The sequence below is a fragment of the Pleurodeles waltl genome, chromosome 3_1 (genome assembly GCF_031143425.1).
Source record: "Pleurodeles waltl isolate 20211129_DDA chromosome 3_1, aPleWal1.hap1.20221129, whole genome shotgun sequence".
Classification (NCBI taxonomy): domain Eukaryota; kingdom Metazoa; phylum Chordata; class Amphibia; order Caudata; family Salamandridae; genus Pleurodeles; species Pleurodeles waltl.
Window position 1 is genome coordinate 267924251 of NC_090440.1, and position 19474 is coordinate 267943724.

Here is a 19474-nt window from a genome sequence, read left to right on the forward strand (position 1 = left end):
TGCTTACGATTGTATTTCCCAAATGTTGTGATTATTGCAGGCTCCCAGGATTACTTCTGGAATTCTTAGAGAATTCCAAAATCAGAATTAAAAATCTCCCCATAATGTAGGAGTAAACTTAAGACTGTAGGGCCCGTATTTATACTTTTTTTAGCGCCGCATTTGCGCCACTTTTTGGCGCAAAACAGCGCAAACCTACAAAATACAATGGTATTTTGCAAGTTTGCGCCGTTTTTGCGTCAAAAAACAACGCAAATGCGGCGCAAAAAAAGTATAAATACGGCCTTAGGTTTTCTTAGTGAATGTGGCCACTTGTGTCTAAAGAAATACACACACACAAGTGTAGAACATAATTGGAGGAACCATGAATCCATGCCAGGTGGCAGCCCAATGCCCCCTCCTCCATGTGAATATTTATGTTAATGTTTTGCTTCTCTAATTCTAACTTGCCATTTAAAATTAAGCTGGTGATTTGTGGTCAGACAGTCTTTATTTGCTTCTGTACACAGAAGCTTGGCTTAATTTGCTAGTTGCATGTCTTTGCATTCTGAAACAGTCCTTTGCGGCTCGGGCTGCAAAGCCATGATTGCTTGATAGCATCTTCTGGCTGGGTATCATTTCACTTGATAATTCGTATGGGCCTAATATTTTGAACACTGGATTTTTCTACTTGCTGAAATGCTTGCTTTGGGACTCTGTCGTTACTCTCCTCGCCCAGAGAGGAGAGACGTCGGTGACCTCACAAGCTGATAGAGTGGCCTATTTATAGAACACTAGGTGACACAGGAAGCAGTGAACTGCACAGCAGCCTTTATATTTCATTTTTATGTTGTCTTCTTATGTGCTATACATGTAATTTGGGTATATATTGAGGTTATTAGAACACTTTATTGCATGTCATTGTAGAACACACATGTCCATTAAAGGACTGGGAAGGCAGGATCCATGCAGGCTTGCAGGGTAACCACTGTGTAAATAAGTTCCATATAAATAATTTGTACGTAATTTATCTTATATGGGTATCAAGAAACTCTGACATGGTTCTGGGCCTACCTTGGATTCCCAAGAAAACATACATTTGAATCCTTTTCTTAGCCCCAAAAAATGGCAATGAGCCAGCCCTGTAGGAGCCTCACCTGTGAACCACTGGTCTAGGCGAAATAACACTCTATCGTCCAAACCCAGGCTTCCCGCTGTACTCTGAGTGGTCCAGATGGAAAGGCCAAGACTTCAAATTTTGAATAGCCACCCCAACAGAAACAATTCTCACTTCAAAACCATCAGCCAGTGCACAAATGTATGCATCGAAAGAGCACCATCAAGGCCCAGGATGTTCAGGTACACACATCTGTTCTACAGAGTCCAGTCCAGAGCCGAGGGCTATTAACCCAATGCAGTGCTTCAAATTAATACAGAGTACTGGCCCTTCTGAATTTCCATGAAAAACACTGACCCAAGGTTAAAGATGTTGCACCTCTGGAACCTATCCTATCGGCCCATCCACCACTGAAGCTGTTTCACCAGTCTGCACATTTGAAGCCTCCTCTTCAGTTAAGCTGCCTCTTCTGTTATTCTCTTTGTATACATTCAACATTTTTTAAAGTTAGGCTGGTATTGCCGGTGTAGAGGAATAATTCCTTTAAAAGTTTAACACAAAGAAATATATGGCTGCCTCCTTTTCTTTGCTTCTAAAACGTTTGACCCCATTATTCTCCAGTTTAAATGCCACAAAGGTGCCTCTTTATGGCTTGTTTAGTGCTATAAAGGTTTAGGTAAACACACTAAAAACTGTTGCATCTCTAGAGTGTCCCAACCAGTCTGTAGGAATGAGGCAGAAACACTCCCAAGATGGCATCCTTGTTGCGTCATCTCTTCTGCAATGACAAGCCTGGGAGGGTTGCTGCAGCACCTGGCATAAATCCACTACACTCCATACCAAAACACATAGGTAAAATACATTGTAATTTACAATGCCAATAGCTATAACTCTCACAAATGTGAGACCTATTACATTGCAAATTCTTGTTTATAATGTCACTCAGCAGTCAAGTTCTGCCGAAACCATTGGAGCATGTACAAAGTCTTCCAACAGTATTTAACAAGAGCCAATACAGTGACATGTTCCTGTCAGCACCAGTACGCTGACAGCCACCATCACTCCTACCCTGATGTGCCCAGGTGAAATGCATGCCCCCATTCACTACATGGCCCAACACTTATAAAGGGGCTTTGCCACTGTCTACCTGCTCCCCACTGATATAATTGATATAATTTCCGGTGAGGATATTTCCAACCTAATTTCCCCCCTCAGGTATCACCCCCTCAGGTATCGCCCTACGTGTCTTTCATCCCATAACACAACACCACTTGAGCACGTTCGTATGTGTATGTGATTGCCTAGTGCCCTTTAGGAGGAGAGATTGATAATGGTCTATTTGGAGAATTATTGTTAAGACCTGACATGATGCTGGAAGGACGTTGCTCATAGTGTAGTGCTTTTCTTAAAATAATTTTGCATTATTCTATTCTGGGCACCTTATTTTTTCGCACTCCAACACTTTATTGTTGTTCCGCCTCCTCCCGTTGTGCATCAACTGACCCAATTTAATTTTCAAGTATTGAGGCATTTTCTTGTCCCCTTGCGTTGAAACCTCAGTCAGCCATTTAGTTCTTCGAAAACACACATTTTGCACTAAAACACAATATCTACATTGTAGAGTTAATCATTAAAAAACAAATATTGTTGCGTCACAGAAATGTGGTTCTTAGGTAATAATATTCCGGTCTTCGAACCTGTAATGTAGTCTCCTATGGCTCCTATGCCGATCAGGCATCGAATCTGGGGGAAGAGTAGCTATCATCTACAGCAGCCGTCTTCAAAGTATAAGGATTGCACCCCCTTCCACCACCTTAGGAGAAGTCTAATTGTTTTGTGTTTTTTTTCTAATTGAAAAACAATATTATGAACATTCTTCTGTTATAAAGGCCGCTCGATATACCCCTTAGTAAATAAACTGACTGATCTTTTAGAGTTTTTGTGTCAATTTTTGCTTGCCAACGACTGTTTTTCCTGGTGACCTCAATATCTGGCTGAAGCCTGTGCCGATGCAACGCAATCTTTCATCTTTTACTTCTCAGTGATGGGTTTGAAACCTCAAAATCATATTTCCACAGACACTACTGGTCAGTACTGGACCCCATTTTTGATCCCAGATATATGGCCAGTACGTATCCCTTCCCTATTACTTGGTCTGACCACCATGTCATTCTGATTTGTCTCTGAATTTATCAGCCTCCCTACTTTCACATTTTTGCTTACTCTTCCACAAAGATTGTTTGAGGTCAAGGGCATAGCTTCGGTGGAGGTGGGGGGGGGACTATTACACCACCTAATGTATTTTCTGCTAAATAGTTGGGTACACAGCTTTCAGTCAGGCATTGTGAGATGTCACTAGGATATCATCAGGACTCTTTACATACACATACAAAAAAGCACACACACACTCACTTTCAGTTTTGAAAGTCCTCAAAAATGTTGTTTTCTCTCTCACTGCTCCTACCAAACTGTGTACCTTTCTCTTTCCACTACCCCTTCGCTCCTTCGGCTCCTCACATGCACCCTGCTTGTCCTATAATGTATTTTAACAATATATGCCAACCTGATTGTCGAAAATTTGAAGCTCACACCCCTCCTATCTTACTGACCAAGTTACACCCCTATTTGAGGTGTCACGCTTCCATGCAAGTATAAACTCTCAAATGTTCTACCGAATGACCTTCCTCTTTCTTGATTGAGATGCGAGATGGTCATTTTATGTAAAAGATGTTCACCTCTCAGCACCCTCGAAGTAATTACGCTGCCCCTCACTCCAGCTCAACTCTGGATCTTTGTCCTGCGCCGTTTATAAAAATTAATTGAAGCTAACATCACTGGCTAACTCTGTAGCTTATTCAGGAGATGTCTGGCCTTTGGTTAAGCTCCAAGTACCTGACAAATTGCTACTGTATTGCCACGCTTGAAGAAAATCCATCTTGATACTTTTGTCTTAACTAAGTTTAGGCCAATTCCTCTTATCGACTACCTAGGCAAACTGTTAGCAAAATCAGTCCCATCCTATCTCCAGAGCTTTGTGGAAACTAATAACATCTTAAAAGTCAGCTCAAGCACTGGCTGCCGGAACAAAGAGTTAGACTGCTTTTCATCTTTTCGGTTAAATTGATCACAAATTGTTGTCATGTCCCAATATTCATTATCTCCTTGTGATCTCAAATTTGGTGTTCCCCAAGGAGCCATCCTCTCACCCCTAATTTGTAATATCTACATCCTTGCAGCACTCCCTAGGGGTCATATTTTATGTCCATGGGCATACTTTATCACTCATGCAAGCACTTACAGAATGACTCGGTCATGCTTTTTTGTCATGCCCCGAATGCTGTGCAATGCCAGTAGGTCAAAAGGGGGAACTCTATTGCCTTTGTCAATGGAGTATATGTTTCTAAAGCCCTTTTAACGGTCTAGCTTTGCAGAGCAGCTGTCGCTAGACAATTATGTTAGAATCACTAAAAGAACTTTGGCTCCGCCCAGATGTTGGAAGCCATGTTTTCAGGATTTGATTGGGCATATGTTGTGTGCTTTCTCTAGGATTACCTATGTTGCACTCCATTCCCAAAGGCTTGATGTTGATGTTATGATGTGGCAGCCACATTATGAAAACTGTAATGTACGTTCTGGTAGTTTCAGTTTCTGTTACCCATTAGGTTTTCCATCTGTGCATTTGATTTAGATTTACATCAGGAAGTAATTAAATTAATCAATCAGCAAACACTGTGGGCTCCGTTTTTAGGGTCAAGCTTGTGATACCATGTGCCAGCGCGTGCATATCACTAGCGAGACGCTGTTGTAATCAGAGCCTGCCAGTGGCTTATCATTTGTTGGCTTGCGTGGTACTCTTCTTTACAGCTTTGTAATTCTTCACTGGAGGCCTTCCATGGAGCAGGAACCAAGCACTGATTGATTCAACTTAATTAATGCCGTCCGCTGCTCCCAACGTGATTGAGGTATTATTTTCTTCTTTTAACTTCTTGTGCACTGCAAACAGAAGTTGTGTTACTTACAAAAATGTGCCCAACAGGTCAAACAAAATTACAAAGTTGTATTTTCTGTAGTTAACTTTTTTTTATTTTGCAAAGTATTCTTTTCGCACTTTGCACTTATGTTTTTTTTAAAACTTCTAGTGCCCTGCAATCTGTCCCACTCCAATGCAAACCACTCACCCAATCCACTCCAATCCACCACACTCCAGTCCTCCCAACCCACCCCACTTCAATATGCCCCACTCCAATCGAAAACAATCTGCCTCACTCCATTCCAAAAAAACTGCCCCATTCCAATAGAGCAATCTGAAACAACCTGTCCCACTCCAATCCACAAAAATCTGCTCCACCCCATATTCAAAATAATCTGCCCCACTCCACTCCAAAACACTCTAACTTGCCCCACTCAAATTGAAAGCAACCTGCCTCACTCCACTTTAAAACAATCTTACCTACTCCAATCTGCCACACTCCAGTCCATTCCGCCACACTTCATCCTAATCTACCACACTCCGGTACTCCCAGCCAACCACTCCAATCTGCTCCCCTTCAATACAAAACAATCAGCCTCACTCCAATGCAGCAACCCAAAACAATTTGCCCCACTCTAGCCCACAGCAATGTGACCCACTCCAAACTGTCCCAGTTCAATTCAAAGCAATGTGCCCCACTCCAATCGAAATCAATCTAGGCCAATTATAATCTAAAATAATCTGCCCCATCCCAATCGAAAACAATCTGCCCCACACCAATCTGTCCCATTCCAATCCAAAACAATCTGCCCCACTCTAATTTAAAAGAATCTGCACCACTCCAGTCCAAAACAATCTGCCCCACTCCAAAGTGCCCACGCCGATCTAATCCACCAAACTTCAATCAAGTCCACCTCATCATGACTCACCTCACTCCAATCTGCCCCACTCCAATCCACCCCACTCCAATCTTCCACACTCCAATCCAAAACAATCTGCCTCACTCCAATCCACAACTATCTGCCCCACTCCAATCTCACCCACTCTGATCCAAAACAATGAGCCTATTTCATTCCAAAACAATCTGCTCCACTACAGTCCAAAACAATCTGCCCCACTCCATTCTGCCCCATGCCAATCTAAAATAATATGGTCTACTCCAGTCTGAAACAATTTGCACTACTCCAATCCAATCCTCTACAGTTCATTCCAATCCACTGAAGTCCAATCCAGTCCGCTGCACTTCAGTCTGTTACACTTCATTCTGCCCCAGCCCAATCTGCTCCACTGAAATCCATATCAATCTTCCCCACTCGATTTCCAACCAATCTGCCCTACTCCATTCTGCCCCACTGCAATCTAAAACAATATGCCCCACTCCAGTGTTCCCCAGTACAATCCAAGAATCTGCCCCACTACGATCCAAAACAATCTGCCTCACTCCAATCTTTCCCAGTACCAACCAAAAGAATATGTCCCACACCAACCTGCAAACCTCAATCCGAAATAATCTGCCACTACAATCCAAAGCAATCTGCCCCATTCCATTCCAAAACAATTGGCCCCACTCCAATCCAAAATAATCTGCCCCACTCAATTCTGCCCCACTTAAATGCAAAACAATCTACCCATTTCAACCCAAGGTAATGTGCCCCACACCAATCTACCCCACTCCAATCCAAAACAATCAGCCCCAGTCCAGTCCAAAACAATCTTCCCAATCCAATCTTAAACAATCTACCCCACTCCAATCCCTCACTCCAATCCAATCTGCCCCACTCCAATCACATCCATCTCACCACGATCCACCCCAAACCAATCTGCCCCACTCAAATCCACCCCACCCCAATTTGATCTATTCCAATCCAAAACAATATGCCCCACTCCAATCCAAACAAAATCCCCACTCCACTATGTCCCACGCCAAACAAAACCAAGCTGCTCTACTCCTTTTCAAAACAGTCTGCCCAACTTCAATCCAAAACAATATGCCCCACTCCAATCCAGAAGAATATGCCTCACTTCAATCTGTCCAGTATAAAGCAAAGAATATGCCCTACTCCACCCTGCCCCACTTCAATCCAAGACAATCTGCCACTGCAGTCCATTTCAATCTGCGCCACAACAGTCTACCCCACTCCAACCTAAAACAATCTACCCCACTTCAATCTGTCCCACTCCAAACCAAAACAATCTGCCCTCCTCCAATCCGAAGCAATCTGCCCCACTCCAATCCAATTCTCCCCACTACAATCCAAGCCAGCTGCCCACTATAATCTACCCCACTCAAACCTACCCCAATCAAACCCAAAACAATCTTCCCTACTTCATTCCAAAACAGCCTGCCCCACATCAATACAAAGACATCTGCCCCACTCCAATCTAAAACAATATACCCCCTCCAGTCTGCCCACTGCAATCCAAAATTTTGCCCTACTAAAATCCAAAACAATCTGCCTCACTCCAATCTGCCTCAGTACAAACCACACCAATATGCCCCACACCAACCTGCCAAACCCCAGTACAAAACAATCTGCCACTGCAATCCAAAGCAATTTGCCCCACTCCAATCCAAAACAATCTTCTCAACTCCATTCTTCTCCACCCAAATCCAGAACACTTTGCCCACTCCAATCCAAAGTAATGTACCCCACACTAATCTGCCCCAGTCCAATCCAAAACAATCAGCCTCAATCCAGTTCAAAATAATCTGCCCTCTCCAATCTGAAACAATCCACCTCACTCCAATCCCCCACTGCAATCCAATCTGCCCCACTCCACTCCACTCCACTCCAGTCAAGTCCACCTCACCACAATCCACCTCTCTCCAATCTGCCTCACTCCAATCCACCCCACCCAACCTGACCCACTTAAATCCAAAACAATCTGCTCCACTCCAATGCCAAACAATCTGCCCCACTCCAATCCAAAACAATCTGCCCCACTCTAATCTAAAACAATTTGCCCCACTCCAATCTTCCCCATTTCAATCCAAATGATCTCACAACTCCAATCCTCTACATTTGAATCCGCCCACTCATATCCACCCCACTTGAATCCAGTCGATCTCACCACGATCCACCCCACTCCAATCTACCCCACTCTAATCCACCCCACTACAATTTGACCCAATCCAATCCAAAACAATCTCCCCATTTCTATTCAAAATAATCTCCCCACTCCAATGCAAAAGAATAAGCCCCACTCCAATCCATCCCACTGCAATCCAAACAATCTGCCCTACTCCATTCCAAAACACTCTGCCCTATTTCAATCTAAAACACCTACCCAACTCCAGTCCAAAAACACTATGCCTCACTCCAGTCTGCCCCACTGCAATCCACAAAACTGCAATTGCAGCCCAAAGCTATCTGCCCCACTCCAATCCAAAGAAATCAGCCCAATACATTCCAAAACAATCTGCTTCATTCCAGTGTACCTCAGTAAAAACCAAAACAATATGCCCCACTCCAATCTTACCCGCTCCATTCCAAAACAATCTGCCATTGCAGTCCAAAGCAACCTGCCCCACTCCAATATGCCCCACTCCAATCCAAAACAATCAGCCCCAATCCAATACAAAACACTCTGCACAATTCCAATCTGCCACACTCCAATGCAAAATATTCTGCCCATTCCAATCCAAAGCAATGTTCCCCACTCCAATCTGCCCCACTCCAGTACAAAACAATGAACCCCCTCCAGTCCAGTATAATCTGCCTACTTAATTCTAAAACAATCTGACCCACTACAATCCAAAACAATCTGCCACACGCTAATCTGTCCTAGAACAAACCTCAGAAATCTACCACAATTCGACCTGCCCCACTCCAATATAAAACCAATCTTCCTCACTGCAATACAAAGCAATGTGCCCCACTCCAGTCTGTCCCATTCCAGTCCAAAATAATCAGCTCCACTCTAGTTTAAAACAATCCAAAACAATCTGCCACTGCAATCCACAGACATCTGCCCCACTCCAATCTGCCCAACTTAATTCCAAAACAATCACCCCAAACTCCAATCCAAAACAATCTGCCCCACTCCAATACAAAACAATCACCCTCACCCCAATCCACAGCAATCTGCCCCACTCCAATCTAAAATAATCTGCCCCAGGCTAATCCGGGAGGGGTCCTCCATTAGGGCGGAGGAGCGTCGCCCCCCACCCTCCTGCCAGCAGTGGCAGCTGCAAACCCTTTCCCAACAAATGCTAATAAACTGTGTTTATTATCATTTTTTGGAAAAAGGAGCAGGGCCACAGGGTTGACGAGCAGTGAGGGGAGGTGCACAGCACTCCCCCTCACTGTGCATGTATGTTTGGCCTGCCATCTTTGGCCAGCCAGACATACATGCGCAGTAGGGTCTCTCCAAACCAACAACACAGTTGCTGGGCTGGAGAGAGCCTGCACAGGCTCCCAGTCTGCCTGGGAGTGTTCTGGGTGGCTGCTCCCAGCCAATCCTGACACAGCTTTGAGTAGCATCAGGATTGGCCTGTGCCTGTAGCCTGGAGCTACGAGGGACAGAGGAGCGGCATGTCAGAGGAGGAAAGTGTTTTTTGAATTATGTTTTCATTTAATTTTTATTTATCCCCCCGCGCACAGCCCTACCCCTTCTGGTTGCCGCGAGCCATGACTGGTCTAATCTAAAACAATCTGCCCCACTCTAATCTTACCAACTCCAATACAAAACAATCACCCCAACCCAATTCAAAACAATCTGCCCCACTCCAATCCAAAACAATCTGCCCCAGTCTAATCTAAAACAATCTGCCCCACTCCAATCTGCCCAGCTCCAATCCAAAACAAGCTGCCCACTACAATCTACCCCACTCCAATCTCCCCACTCCACTCCACTCCGCCCCACTCCAACCTACCCCATTCAAATCTAGTCCACTTCACCACAATCAACCCCACTCCAATCTTATGCACTTCAATCCACCACATTCCAATCTGCCCGACACCAATCCAAAACAATCTGCCTCACTCCTAGCCAAAACAATCTGACCCACTCCAATCCAAAGCAATCTGCCCTACTCCATTCCAAAACACTCTACCTATACTTCAATCCAAAACCATCTGCCCCATTCCAATCCAAAACTAAATGCCCCACTCCATTCTTCCCCACAACAATCAAAAAAATCAGCCCGCTGCAATCCAAAATAATCTTCCTCACTCCAATCTGTTCCAGTACAAACCAAAAAAGTCTGCCCCACTCCAGCCTGCACCACTCCAATCTAAAACAATCTGCCACTACAAACTAAAGCAATCTGCCCCAATCCAACCTGCCGCACTCCAATCCAAAACAATGAGCCCCACTCCTGTCCAAAACAATCTGCCCCAATCCAATGCAAAACAATCTGCCTCACTCCAATCCAAAACAGTCTCCCAGCCCCAATAAAAAAAAATCAGCCCAACTCCAGTCCAAAACAATCTGCCCCACTCCAATCTAAAACAATCAACCACACTCCAATGCAAAACAATCTGCCTCACTCCAGTCCAAAACAATCTCCCCACTCCAATAACAACAATCAGCCCCACTCCAATACAAAACAATCTGCCCCACTCCAATCCAAAGCTCCAAAACTATCTCCCCACTCTAAACTAAAGCAATCAGTCCTTCTCCAATCTGCCTCACTCCAATCCAAAACGATCTGCCCGCTCCAACCTGAAATAATCTACCTCACTCAATCACTCCACTCCAATCCAAAATTCCCCACTCCAATCCACCCAACTCCAATCCACCCCACTCCTATCTAGTCTACATCACCACTATCCACCCCACTGCAGTCTGTCCTACTACAATGTAAAACATCTGCCCCATTTCAATCATGAACAATCTGCCTCACTCCAATCTGTCCCAGTACAAACCAAAACAATCTGCCCCACTCCAGTCCTCAACAATCTGCCATTACAATCCAAAGCAATCTGCCCAACTCGAATCCCAAACAATCAAACCCACTCTAGTCCAAAAAATCTGTCCATATCCAATACAAAACAATCTGCCCCACTTCAATCTACAACTTCAAAACACTCTACCTCACTCCAGTCTTGCCACTCCAATCCAATCTGATCCCTTCCAGTCCAAAATAACCTGCACCACTCCAATTAAAAAAAAATCGGCCACACTCCATTTGACAATAATCTGCCCTACTCTAATCTGTCCACCTCTAATCCAAAACAATCAGTCTACCCCATTCCAAAACAGTCTGCCCTACTTAATTCCAAAACAAACTGCCCCACTCCAATCCAAAACAATATGCCCCACTCCAGTCTGTCCCACTGCAGTCCAAAACAATATGCCTCACTACAATCCAAAACAATCTGCCGCACTCCAATCCAAACTAATCTGCCCCTCTCCAATCTATCCCAGTACAATCCAAACCAATCTGCCCCACTTCAATTGAAAACAACCTGCCCCATTCCAATCCAAAATACTCTGCCCCACCCACTCCAGTATACTGCACTCCAATCCAAAACAATCTACTACACTCTAATCTAAAACAATCTATCCAACTCCAATCTCCACCTACTTCAATCTGCCCCCTCCAGTCTGCCCCACTCCAATCCAAAACAATCTGCCCCAATCCAATCTAAAACAATCTGCCCCACTCCAATCTGTCCTACAACTATCCAAAACAATCTGCCCTACTCCATTCCATACCAGTCTGCCCAACTTCAATCTACAACCATCTGCCCCACTCCAATCCAAAACAATATGCCCCATGACAGTCTTCCCCACTATAATACAAAACAATCTGCCCCACTCCAATCTGTCCCAGTACAAACCAAAACAATCTGCCCTACTATAACCTGCCCCACTCCAATCCAAAACAATCTGCCATTGCAATCTAAAGCAATTTGCAACACTGCAATCTGCCCACTCCAATCTAAAACTATCTGTCCCACTGCATTTCAAAACAATCTGCCCACTCCAATCCAAATCAATCTGCACCCACTCCCATCCAAAACAATCTGCTCTACTCAAATATACCCCACTGCAAATCACAACAGTCTGTCACACTCCAATCCAAAACAATCTGCCCCACTCCAATCCAAAGCAATCTTCCACACTCCAATCTGCGCCACTCTAATCATAAACATTCTGCTGCACTCCAAACCAAAACAATCTGCTCTTCTCCAGTACACCCCACTCCAAACTGCCCCATTCCAGTCCACCCCACTTCACCCCAATTCACCCTGCTCCATCTCATTTCACCACAATCCATCAGAATCCACCCCACACTCATCCACCCCAACCCAGACCAATCCATTCCACCTGAATTTAATCTATCCCACTCCAATTCACTCCAGTCTACCCCACCCCAATTCACCACAATCCAACTGATCCCACTCCAGTTCAACCCACTCTACTCCAGTCCACCCCATCCCAGTCCAATCCAACTCATACCACCCCAAACCACCACATTCCAAACCAACCCATTCCACTCCAATCCAAAACACTCCACTCCAATCCAACTCTCCCTGATCCAGTATAACCTAATCCACCCACCTCATCCCAGTCCATCCCGCCCTAATCAAGTCCACCTTAATGCGCCCCAGTCCAATTCAGTTTGCCTTAATCCACACCACTCCACTCCAATACAATCCATCCCACATCACCTTAATCCACCCCACTTGATTCAACCCACCCCACCCCTCTCCACACCAACTCAATCCACCACACTGCACACCAATTGAATCCACCCCATTCTAATCCAATTCATCCCACTCTGATCCAATTCACCCCACCTCATTGAAGTCCACCCCAACCCAATCCAATCCACCTCATTCCAATGACGAAGGAGTGCCGTCCCACTGGCTGAGCCAGAAGCAGAAAAAAAAGTTTACTATTGTTAAATTGTTCTGCTTCTGGCAAAGCTAGCATTGCAGGGAGGGGTGGAACGGGGCCACAGGAGATGGGAGGAGGGGAGAGTTCACCTAAGTGCGCATGTGTGTTTGGCCGGCCGGCTGAGGCCAGCCACAAACACATGCACACTTAGGTTTCTCCAGGCTGTCTGTGTTTAACAGATGGGCTGGAGAAATTGCACAGACCCCACGGCTGTGACTGAGCAGCACTGCTGCTCAGACCAATCCTGGCGCTGCTTTCATGCAAGGTTTTGCATGAAGCAGTGCCAGGATTTCTGGGGAGCCTGTGCTGGTGTCCCAGCAGTGTATGCTCCAATCCACCCCACTCAATCCAATGCACCCCATTCCATTCCTCTCCACCCCATTCCGGTCCTGCCCACTCCAATCCAACTCTCCCCACTCAATCCATCTCACCCTACACCAATAGACTCCCCCCCACCTCAGTGCATTGCACCTCACTCCGATCAACCTTACCACACCCAATCCAATCCAACCCACCCTGTCCCAATCCAATCCTCCCCATCCAGTCCACCCCACTCCATTTCAATCCACCCCAGTCTAATCCAATCCTACCCACTCTACTCCAATCCACCCCACTCTACTCTAATCTACTCCACTCTACTCCAATCCATCCCACACCACTTCACTGTACTCCAGTCCACCCCACTCTACCTCAATCCACCCCAATCCAATCCAACCCATGCTAGTTCAGTCCACCCCACTCCAATCAAATCCACTCAAGTCAACCCCACTCCATTTCAATTCACCTTAGCCCACCCCACTCCTATCCATTACAAACCACCTAATCCACCCCACTCCTGTCAAATCCACACCATTCCAAACCACCCTAATCTAATACACCTCAACCAACACCAATCCAATTCATCCTACACCAGTCCAATCCACCCCACACCAATCAAATCCATCCCACACTAATCAAATCCACCCCAATCCAATCCACCACACTCAATCCAGTCCACCCACTCCATGCCAATCCACCACAATCCACTCTTTTCTAATCCAGTCCACTCCAAACTAATACAGCCCACACCAAAAAATCCATTCCATCCCACTCCAATCCGCCCCACCATACCCCACCCCACCCCAATCCAATTCACCTCAATCCATTCCCCCCCTATTTAACTCACCCCAATCCAGTCCACCCAACTCAATCCAATCCACCTCACTCCATTCCATTCCACTACACTTCAACCCACTCCGGTCCAATCCACTCCATTCCACTCTAATCTACCCCACTACAGTCCAATTCACCTCACTCCAATCCACCCACCCCACCCCAATCCAACCCAATCCACCCCACCTCAATCCAATCCACCCAACTCAAACCCAACCCACCCCACTCCACTCCCCCACTCCAGTCTACCCCACCCCAATTCACTACAAACAACCTCACTCCAATCCACCCCACTTCACTTCAGTCCGCCCCACTCCACTCTAGTTCAAACCATACCACTCTAGTCCAATCCACCCCACTCTACCCAATCCAATCCTACCTCACTCCAATCCATCCTCTCAACTCCAGTCCAATCCACCCCCACTCCAGTCAAATCCACCCCACTCCAGTGCAGTCCACCCCACTCCAAACAAATAAATCCAATCCACCTTACTCCAGTCCGCTCCAATCCTCCCCACTCCAGTCCAATCTAATCCATCCCAGTCAAAACCACTCCAATCCAATCCAACCCACTTAATTTCAATCCACCCCATCCAAATCCTATCATTTCAGTCAAATCCACCCATCCCAATCCAATTTAATTACTCCACTCCAATCCACCTCACCCATTTCAATCCACTCCACTCAAACCCACCCCATTCTACTCCAATCCAAACCAACCCACTCTACTCCAATCCACTACCTTAGTCCACTCCAACCCGCTCCACACTATTCCACTTCACGTCACAACACTTTCTGCTACTGAACCATTAAACTCCACTCTCTTCCGCTTATCTCTACGACACTCTACTCCCCCTATTCCATGCTACAACACTCTACTCCCCCACTCCACTCTACGACACTCCATACTACTAACTTTTAGCCATGCTGAACAGCAGCCCCACTGATGTACAACATGGCAAAAACACATTGCCAAAGCCAATAACTCTTGTATAGGCGAGAGCTATTGGCTTTGCCAATGCTTGTCTGCTTCAGTTAGGAGCTGTGTGAGATGCCCAAAGCATTGGAGCAGAAACTAAAATATCTAGATGTTTGTCATGTAAATAAGAGGAAGAATTGTCTTGTATCTTGAGGAGGCAGATTTGTGACCTTATTTTTCTTGAAATGCCTGACTGACCAGAGGTGCTTATGTTCAGGGGAGAGCAAATTGAAGGGTCTCTTTTCACCATTTTTACCATACAGTTCTTCAGTTCTTCAAAACTCCAACAGAATACTCTGTGGAGTGAGTACAGTACTGGGGCATGTTAAAATACCACAAAGTTTCCCCCTGGAAAAATAATTTAATGCACATCTTTCGGTGTCCTGAGTTTGTTTGTAGTGTTGCTGTATGCCAAAAAACAACCTCTGGTTCACTCTATTTGAAATTGTTTAAGCCTGCATAGAGCATTCAACTGATCTTTCTTACTTACGCCTGCTACTGCGGCTGCCACATGATGTGCTGATGTTGCTGCCATTGTCAGTCTTCTCTTGCACCTGCAAATGGGTATGGGGGAGTAGAGCTAGGTTGTCTGCAATGTCCAGGTTATTGAGCTGTGTCCAATGTGTCCACTCGATCCCATTTCTTCTCCTTGCTGTGAATGTCTCCATGATCCAGACTATGGCCAGCTGGAAATTAGAAATACCAAAAAGATTGTCTGTGGCTTTTAAAGGATTACAGGGCTGGTGCAGATTCAAACTCTTGAGTGAATTTTGACATATTCTGCCCCAGCAGCAAAACCTGCCTTAGGGGTGGGGGCATTATCCCACTCATATTTTGGCCCCTTTGGCTCCCCTATTTCATGTGAATATAATACACTTTTACAAGAATTCAAACTGAAAATGTATATTTTTTTCAGCTGTGAGACAGCCTTCAGGCACCGTGGGTCTGTCCGCAGCTCTGAAGGGGGTAGGGCTTCAATAAATTTGATCAACACATGCCTACTGGTGGGTGGCAGGAAACACGGACACCTAGGCCCACAAAGTGCACACGACGGGTTTGGATGGCTGCCTTTCTCCTGCCATCCTGATATGCAAATTAGAGGCTTATCTCCACCTGCACAATAAGTGAAGAGGGGTTGCTGAAAGTCAAAACCCCCAGTATCCTAATGAACAGGGAGTTTGCCCACTCAAGTGAATCCTGACATTGCTCTCATGGTATTTAACAGCAAGGGAGCAGTGTGTGGATTGTCTGAGAGACACTGTTGCTAGGCTTAGTATAGGCCTCTGGTGTAGTTTGTGCACATGAGGCACCTCAGTGGGAGGCTTAGCCCACGGTGCATGACCAATCCATGTGATGACTTATTGTTAAGCCATGAGGTAATTGGCCATATCTGCCATTGCTCGGCTGCTCAGCTACCCTTTCTTTCATTACTCTCAGCAGGTGAGATGGAGTCAGACCACACTTGATCTTGCACTGCTGTGGCCAGGCTCGAGTTCTGTTGCATTTGTCCTGACAGTGGCTCCGAGTCCGAGCCTTGTGTGATCATCTTGAAGATCCCTGGCCTTATGGAGTGAAGTTGTTTGGACAGTCAGTGGACACATCTACTATTGGTCATGAGTCCGACACTAACAGCCAGCCACAATTAATGCAAGTAAGTGACACAATATAATGGACATTGGAGCTGGGGGAAGGAAGAGTGTTTAGTGGTAGGGGGAGAAGAGGGATTCATTTGGCTAGAATAATCACAAAGGGAGGTGAGTTTGGGTTCGGTGATGATTGTTATAAGACTATTTTTCCACTGATGAATATGACTGATTTTGTGTCATATACATAAGTGACCTGGGTCCCCATTTGGCCTATCTGGAATGGACTGATCTCATGTAGCAAACAAAATAGTCCTAAGAAAAGCAGAATGTCCTGTTAGTAGCTGGCTCTGAGCTTCCTTTCAACAAAAGAAAGGAAAACACAAGAGCATGCAGTAAATCAGCCCAGCACTTGTAACCCAAAGCTGAGTGTCAACACTACTAGACACCGTGCGTAGTAATGTTGCGACATCTGAGAACAGAGCATATCTCTCTTTGGAAAGCTTGTCTTCTTGAAAACGTTGCTGGTTGTAGGTGCAGTGCTTAATTTGTTCTGGTGGTTTCCAGTGTGGGGCACTAGCACTTATTCTTCTGCCTCAAGCATTTCCTATGAGCAAAATACACATATGAGAAAGATAGAGGAAGAGAAAAACGAAAAAGCGAAACAAAGGGAGAAAACAGAAAGCTGCAAGAGTGAGCTGAAGGGGCAGAGAGTGGCAGTAAATGAATTGAAGAGGCCCAAGATGGCTTAAGGATTACGCTGCCTCAGTATTCCATGCTCGCACATTTAATTGCAGCAGCTGTTAGTTTCAGAGAAGGTCTTTAGGCACCGGCACATTTTTATTTACCAATTAGGCACTGTTTAGATGCAAGGAAGAGTGACAAGTGATATGACTGGAACACAAGTTTAATGGATCAGTGGTTAATATGCCTGCTGCAGAGATTTATTTATGTACCCTCAGGCTGTGCTATCATTATTAATAATAATAATAGTTCTATTACGAGAGCAGAGTCTGTTATGCGCTCCTTCATGATTCTTTTCAACAATAGCTATGTAAGATCAAAGTAACAGTTACACTCATCATGAACTCCACCTCTTCCTGTTGAAGTAGCTTTATATAAGTGCACCGATAGTTGTGAAATGTTAATTAACAGCCCTATTGGTTAAACTCAGTGACCCAGATTTAAGAGGGCCTAGCGCCATTCCAACGCCACATTAGATTAATTTTTTATGCTAATGTGGTGTTGGAAGGCCAAAAATGCCACACCATATTACTTTGTAACCCCTTGTACCATATTATGCGTGTGCCAGGCATAATGTATGCAAGAGGGGGTTCTGGCACTAGTGGGGCCAAAAAAATGGCGCAAAGAAATCGAAGAGATTTATTTGCGTTATTTTTATCTGCATTAGCGCCTGCTAAGAGCAGGCATTAAAGGGAGGCTCCAATTGTTTTCAATGGGTCTCTGAGTGCTTTGCAGGATTAGCATCAAAATGTTAATGCTTATCCTACACAGGGCTGGACTAGCATCAAAAATTATGACGCTAGTACCCCTACCACCATGGTGTGCCATATTTTAAATACGGAACACACATGGTGGCATTAGGGGGGGTGCTAAGGGGTGCAAGAAAAGTGGCGCTGCACTAGTTGCAGTGCCACATTTCATAAATATGCCCCCAGGTGTTTGCTCTTCTCTGTCTCCCACCAGTGGTACCTTCTCGTGGTGTTTGTTTAGTCAGCGTGCGCTGCAGGCCTTACTTCATTCAACGATTGGCCCATGATTGACCTAGGGCTGCTTTCCTTCGGTGTGCGAGAGCAGGGGTTTCTGGCTAACATCGCTTGAAACCTGCCCCTCTTTGAGTTGAAGTCTATGCTGAAACTAGGCTTTCGTTAGTAGCTCGTATTACTTTAGACTGTTTGACTATACCTGTGGTTACTACTGCCTAAGGTTAAATGTATTGGGGGAGGGGTAATCAGGAAAGTGGATTAGAGAAGAGTTAAATATATTTTATATTCTATTTTGGACTTTTCAGTGTTATAAGCCATTCAAAGTCTGTATCATTATATTTTAAGTCTCTTGCTTCTGATATTGTGTTACTAAATCACTTTCGGATAAATTGACTCTTCATGCTGGTAGTCCCAGGCAGTTTCTGCCACAGAATATTTCCTTACCACCTGGTGTCGTATGGCAGGAAACCTATTCCCAGGAATTCTATGCTGCGGACAACTCGGTGTATGGCGAGTCTCATCGTCTCATTTGAGCAAATATTAGATTTTTTTAAAGTTTATGGAGACAATATTGTGTAATAACTTCATAACCACCTGTAGATGTTCAAAATATATTTATTGTGCTATTTTAGCTGCAGTTCTTGGATCGACAAACGAAAGGTTTGGTTTCAGATGAGGCCGACTCATCCTTTTACTCTTATAAAGCTGATAAAATGAGTATTGGTCACTCATTTCGGCACTAATAACTGCAATAAACAACTCGGCAAAATAAAAACACACACTGACACCACCTTTCTATCAGGTCTTTTTTGTTTATTTTAACCGTAATAAAATACACACTTATCCTGTTTCTAAAACTTTCCCTGTGACAGTCCACATTTATTGAAGATTCCCCACTAACAGGCTACTGCTTGTTTAGTTGTAACATGCCCAATGTCATGCATTAGAAAATGAAGTGCGCAACCTTATCATTAAACCATTTGCTTCTCTGCCTGGTAGCAATCAAGTCTTCCCTAAATACATTTCCTATTGTGTACCATAATGTATGCATTCTATGTAGGCCCTAAGCAACTTTATCGCCTGTCTATATTTTAAGTTGGATTTCTCGAGACTTTC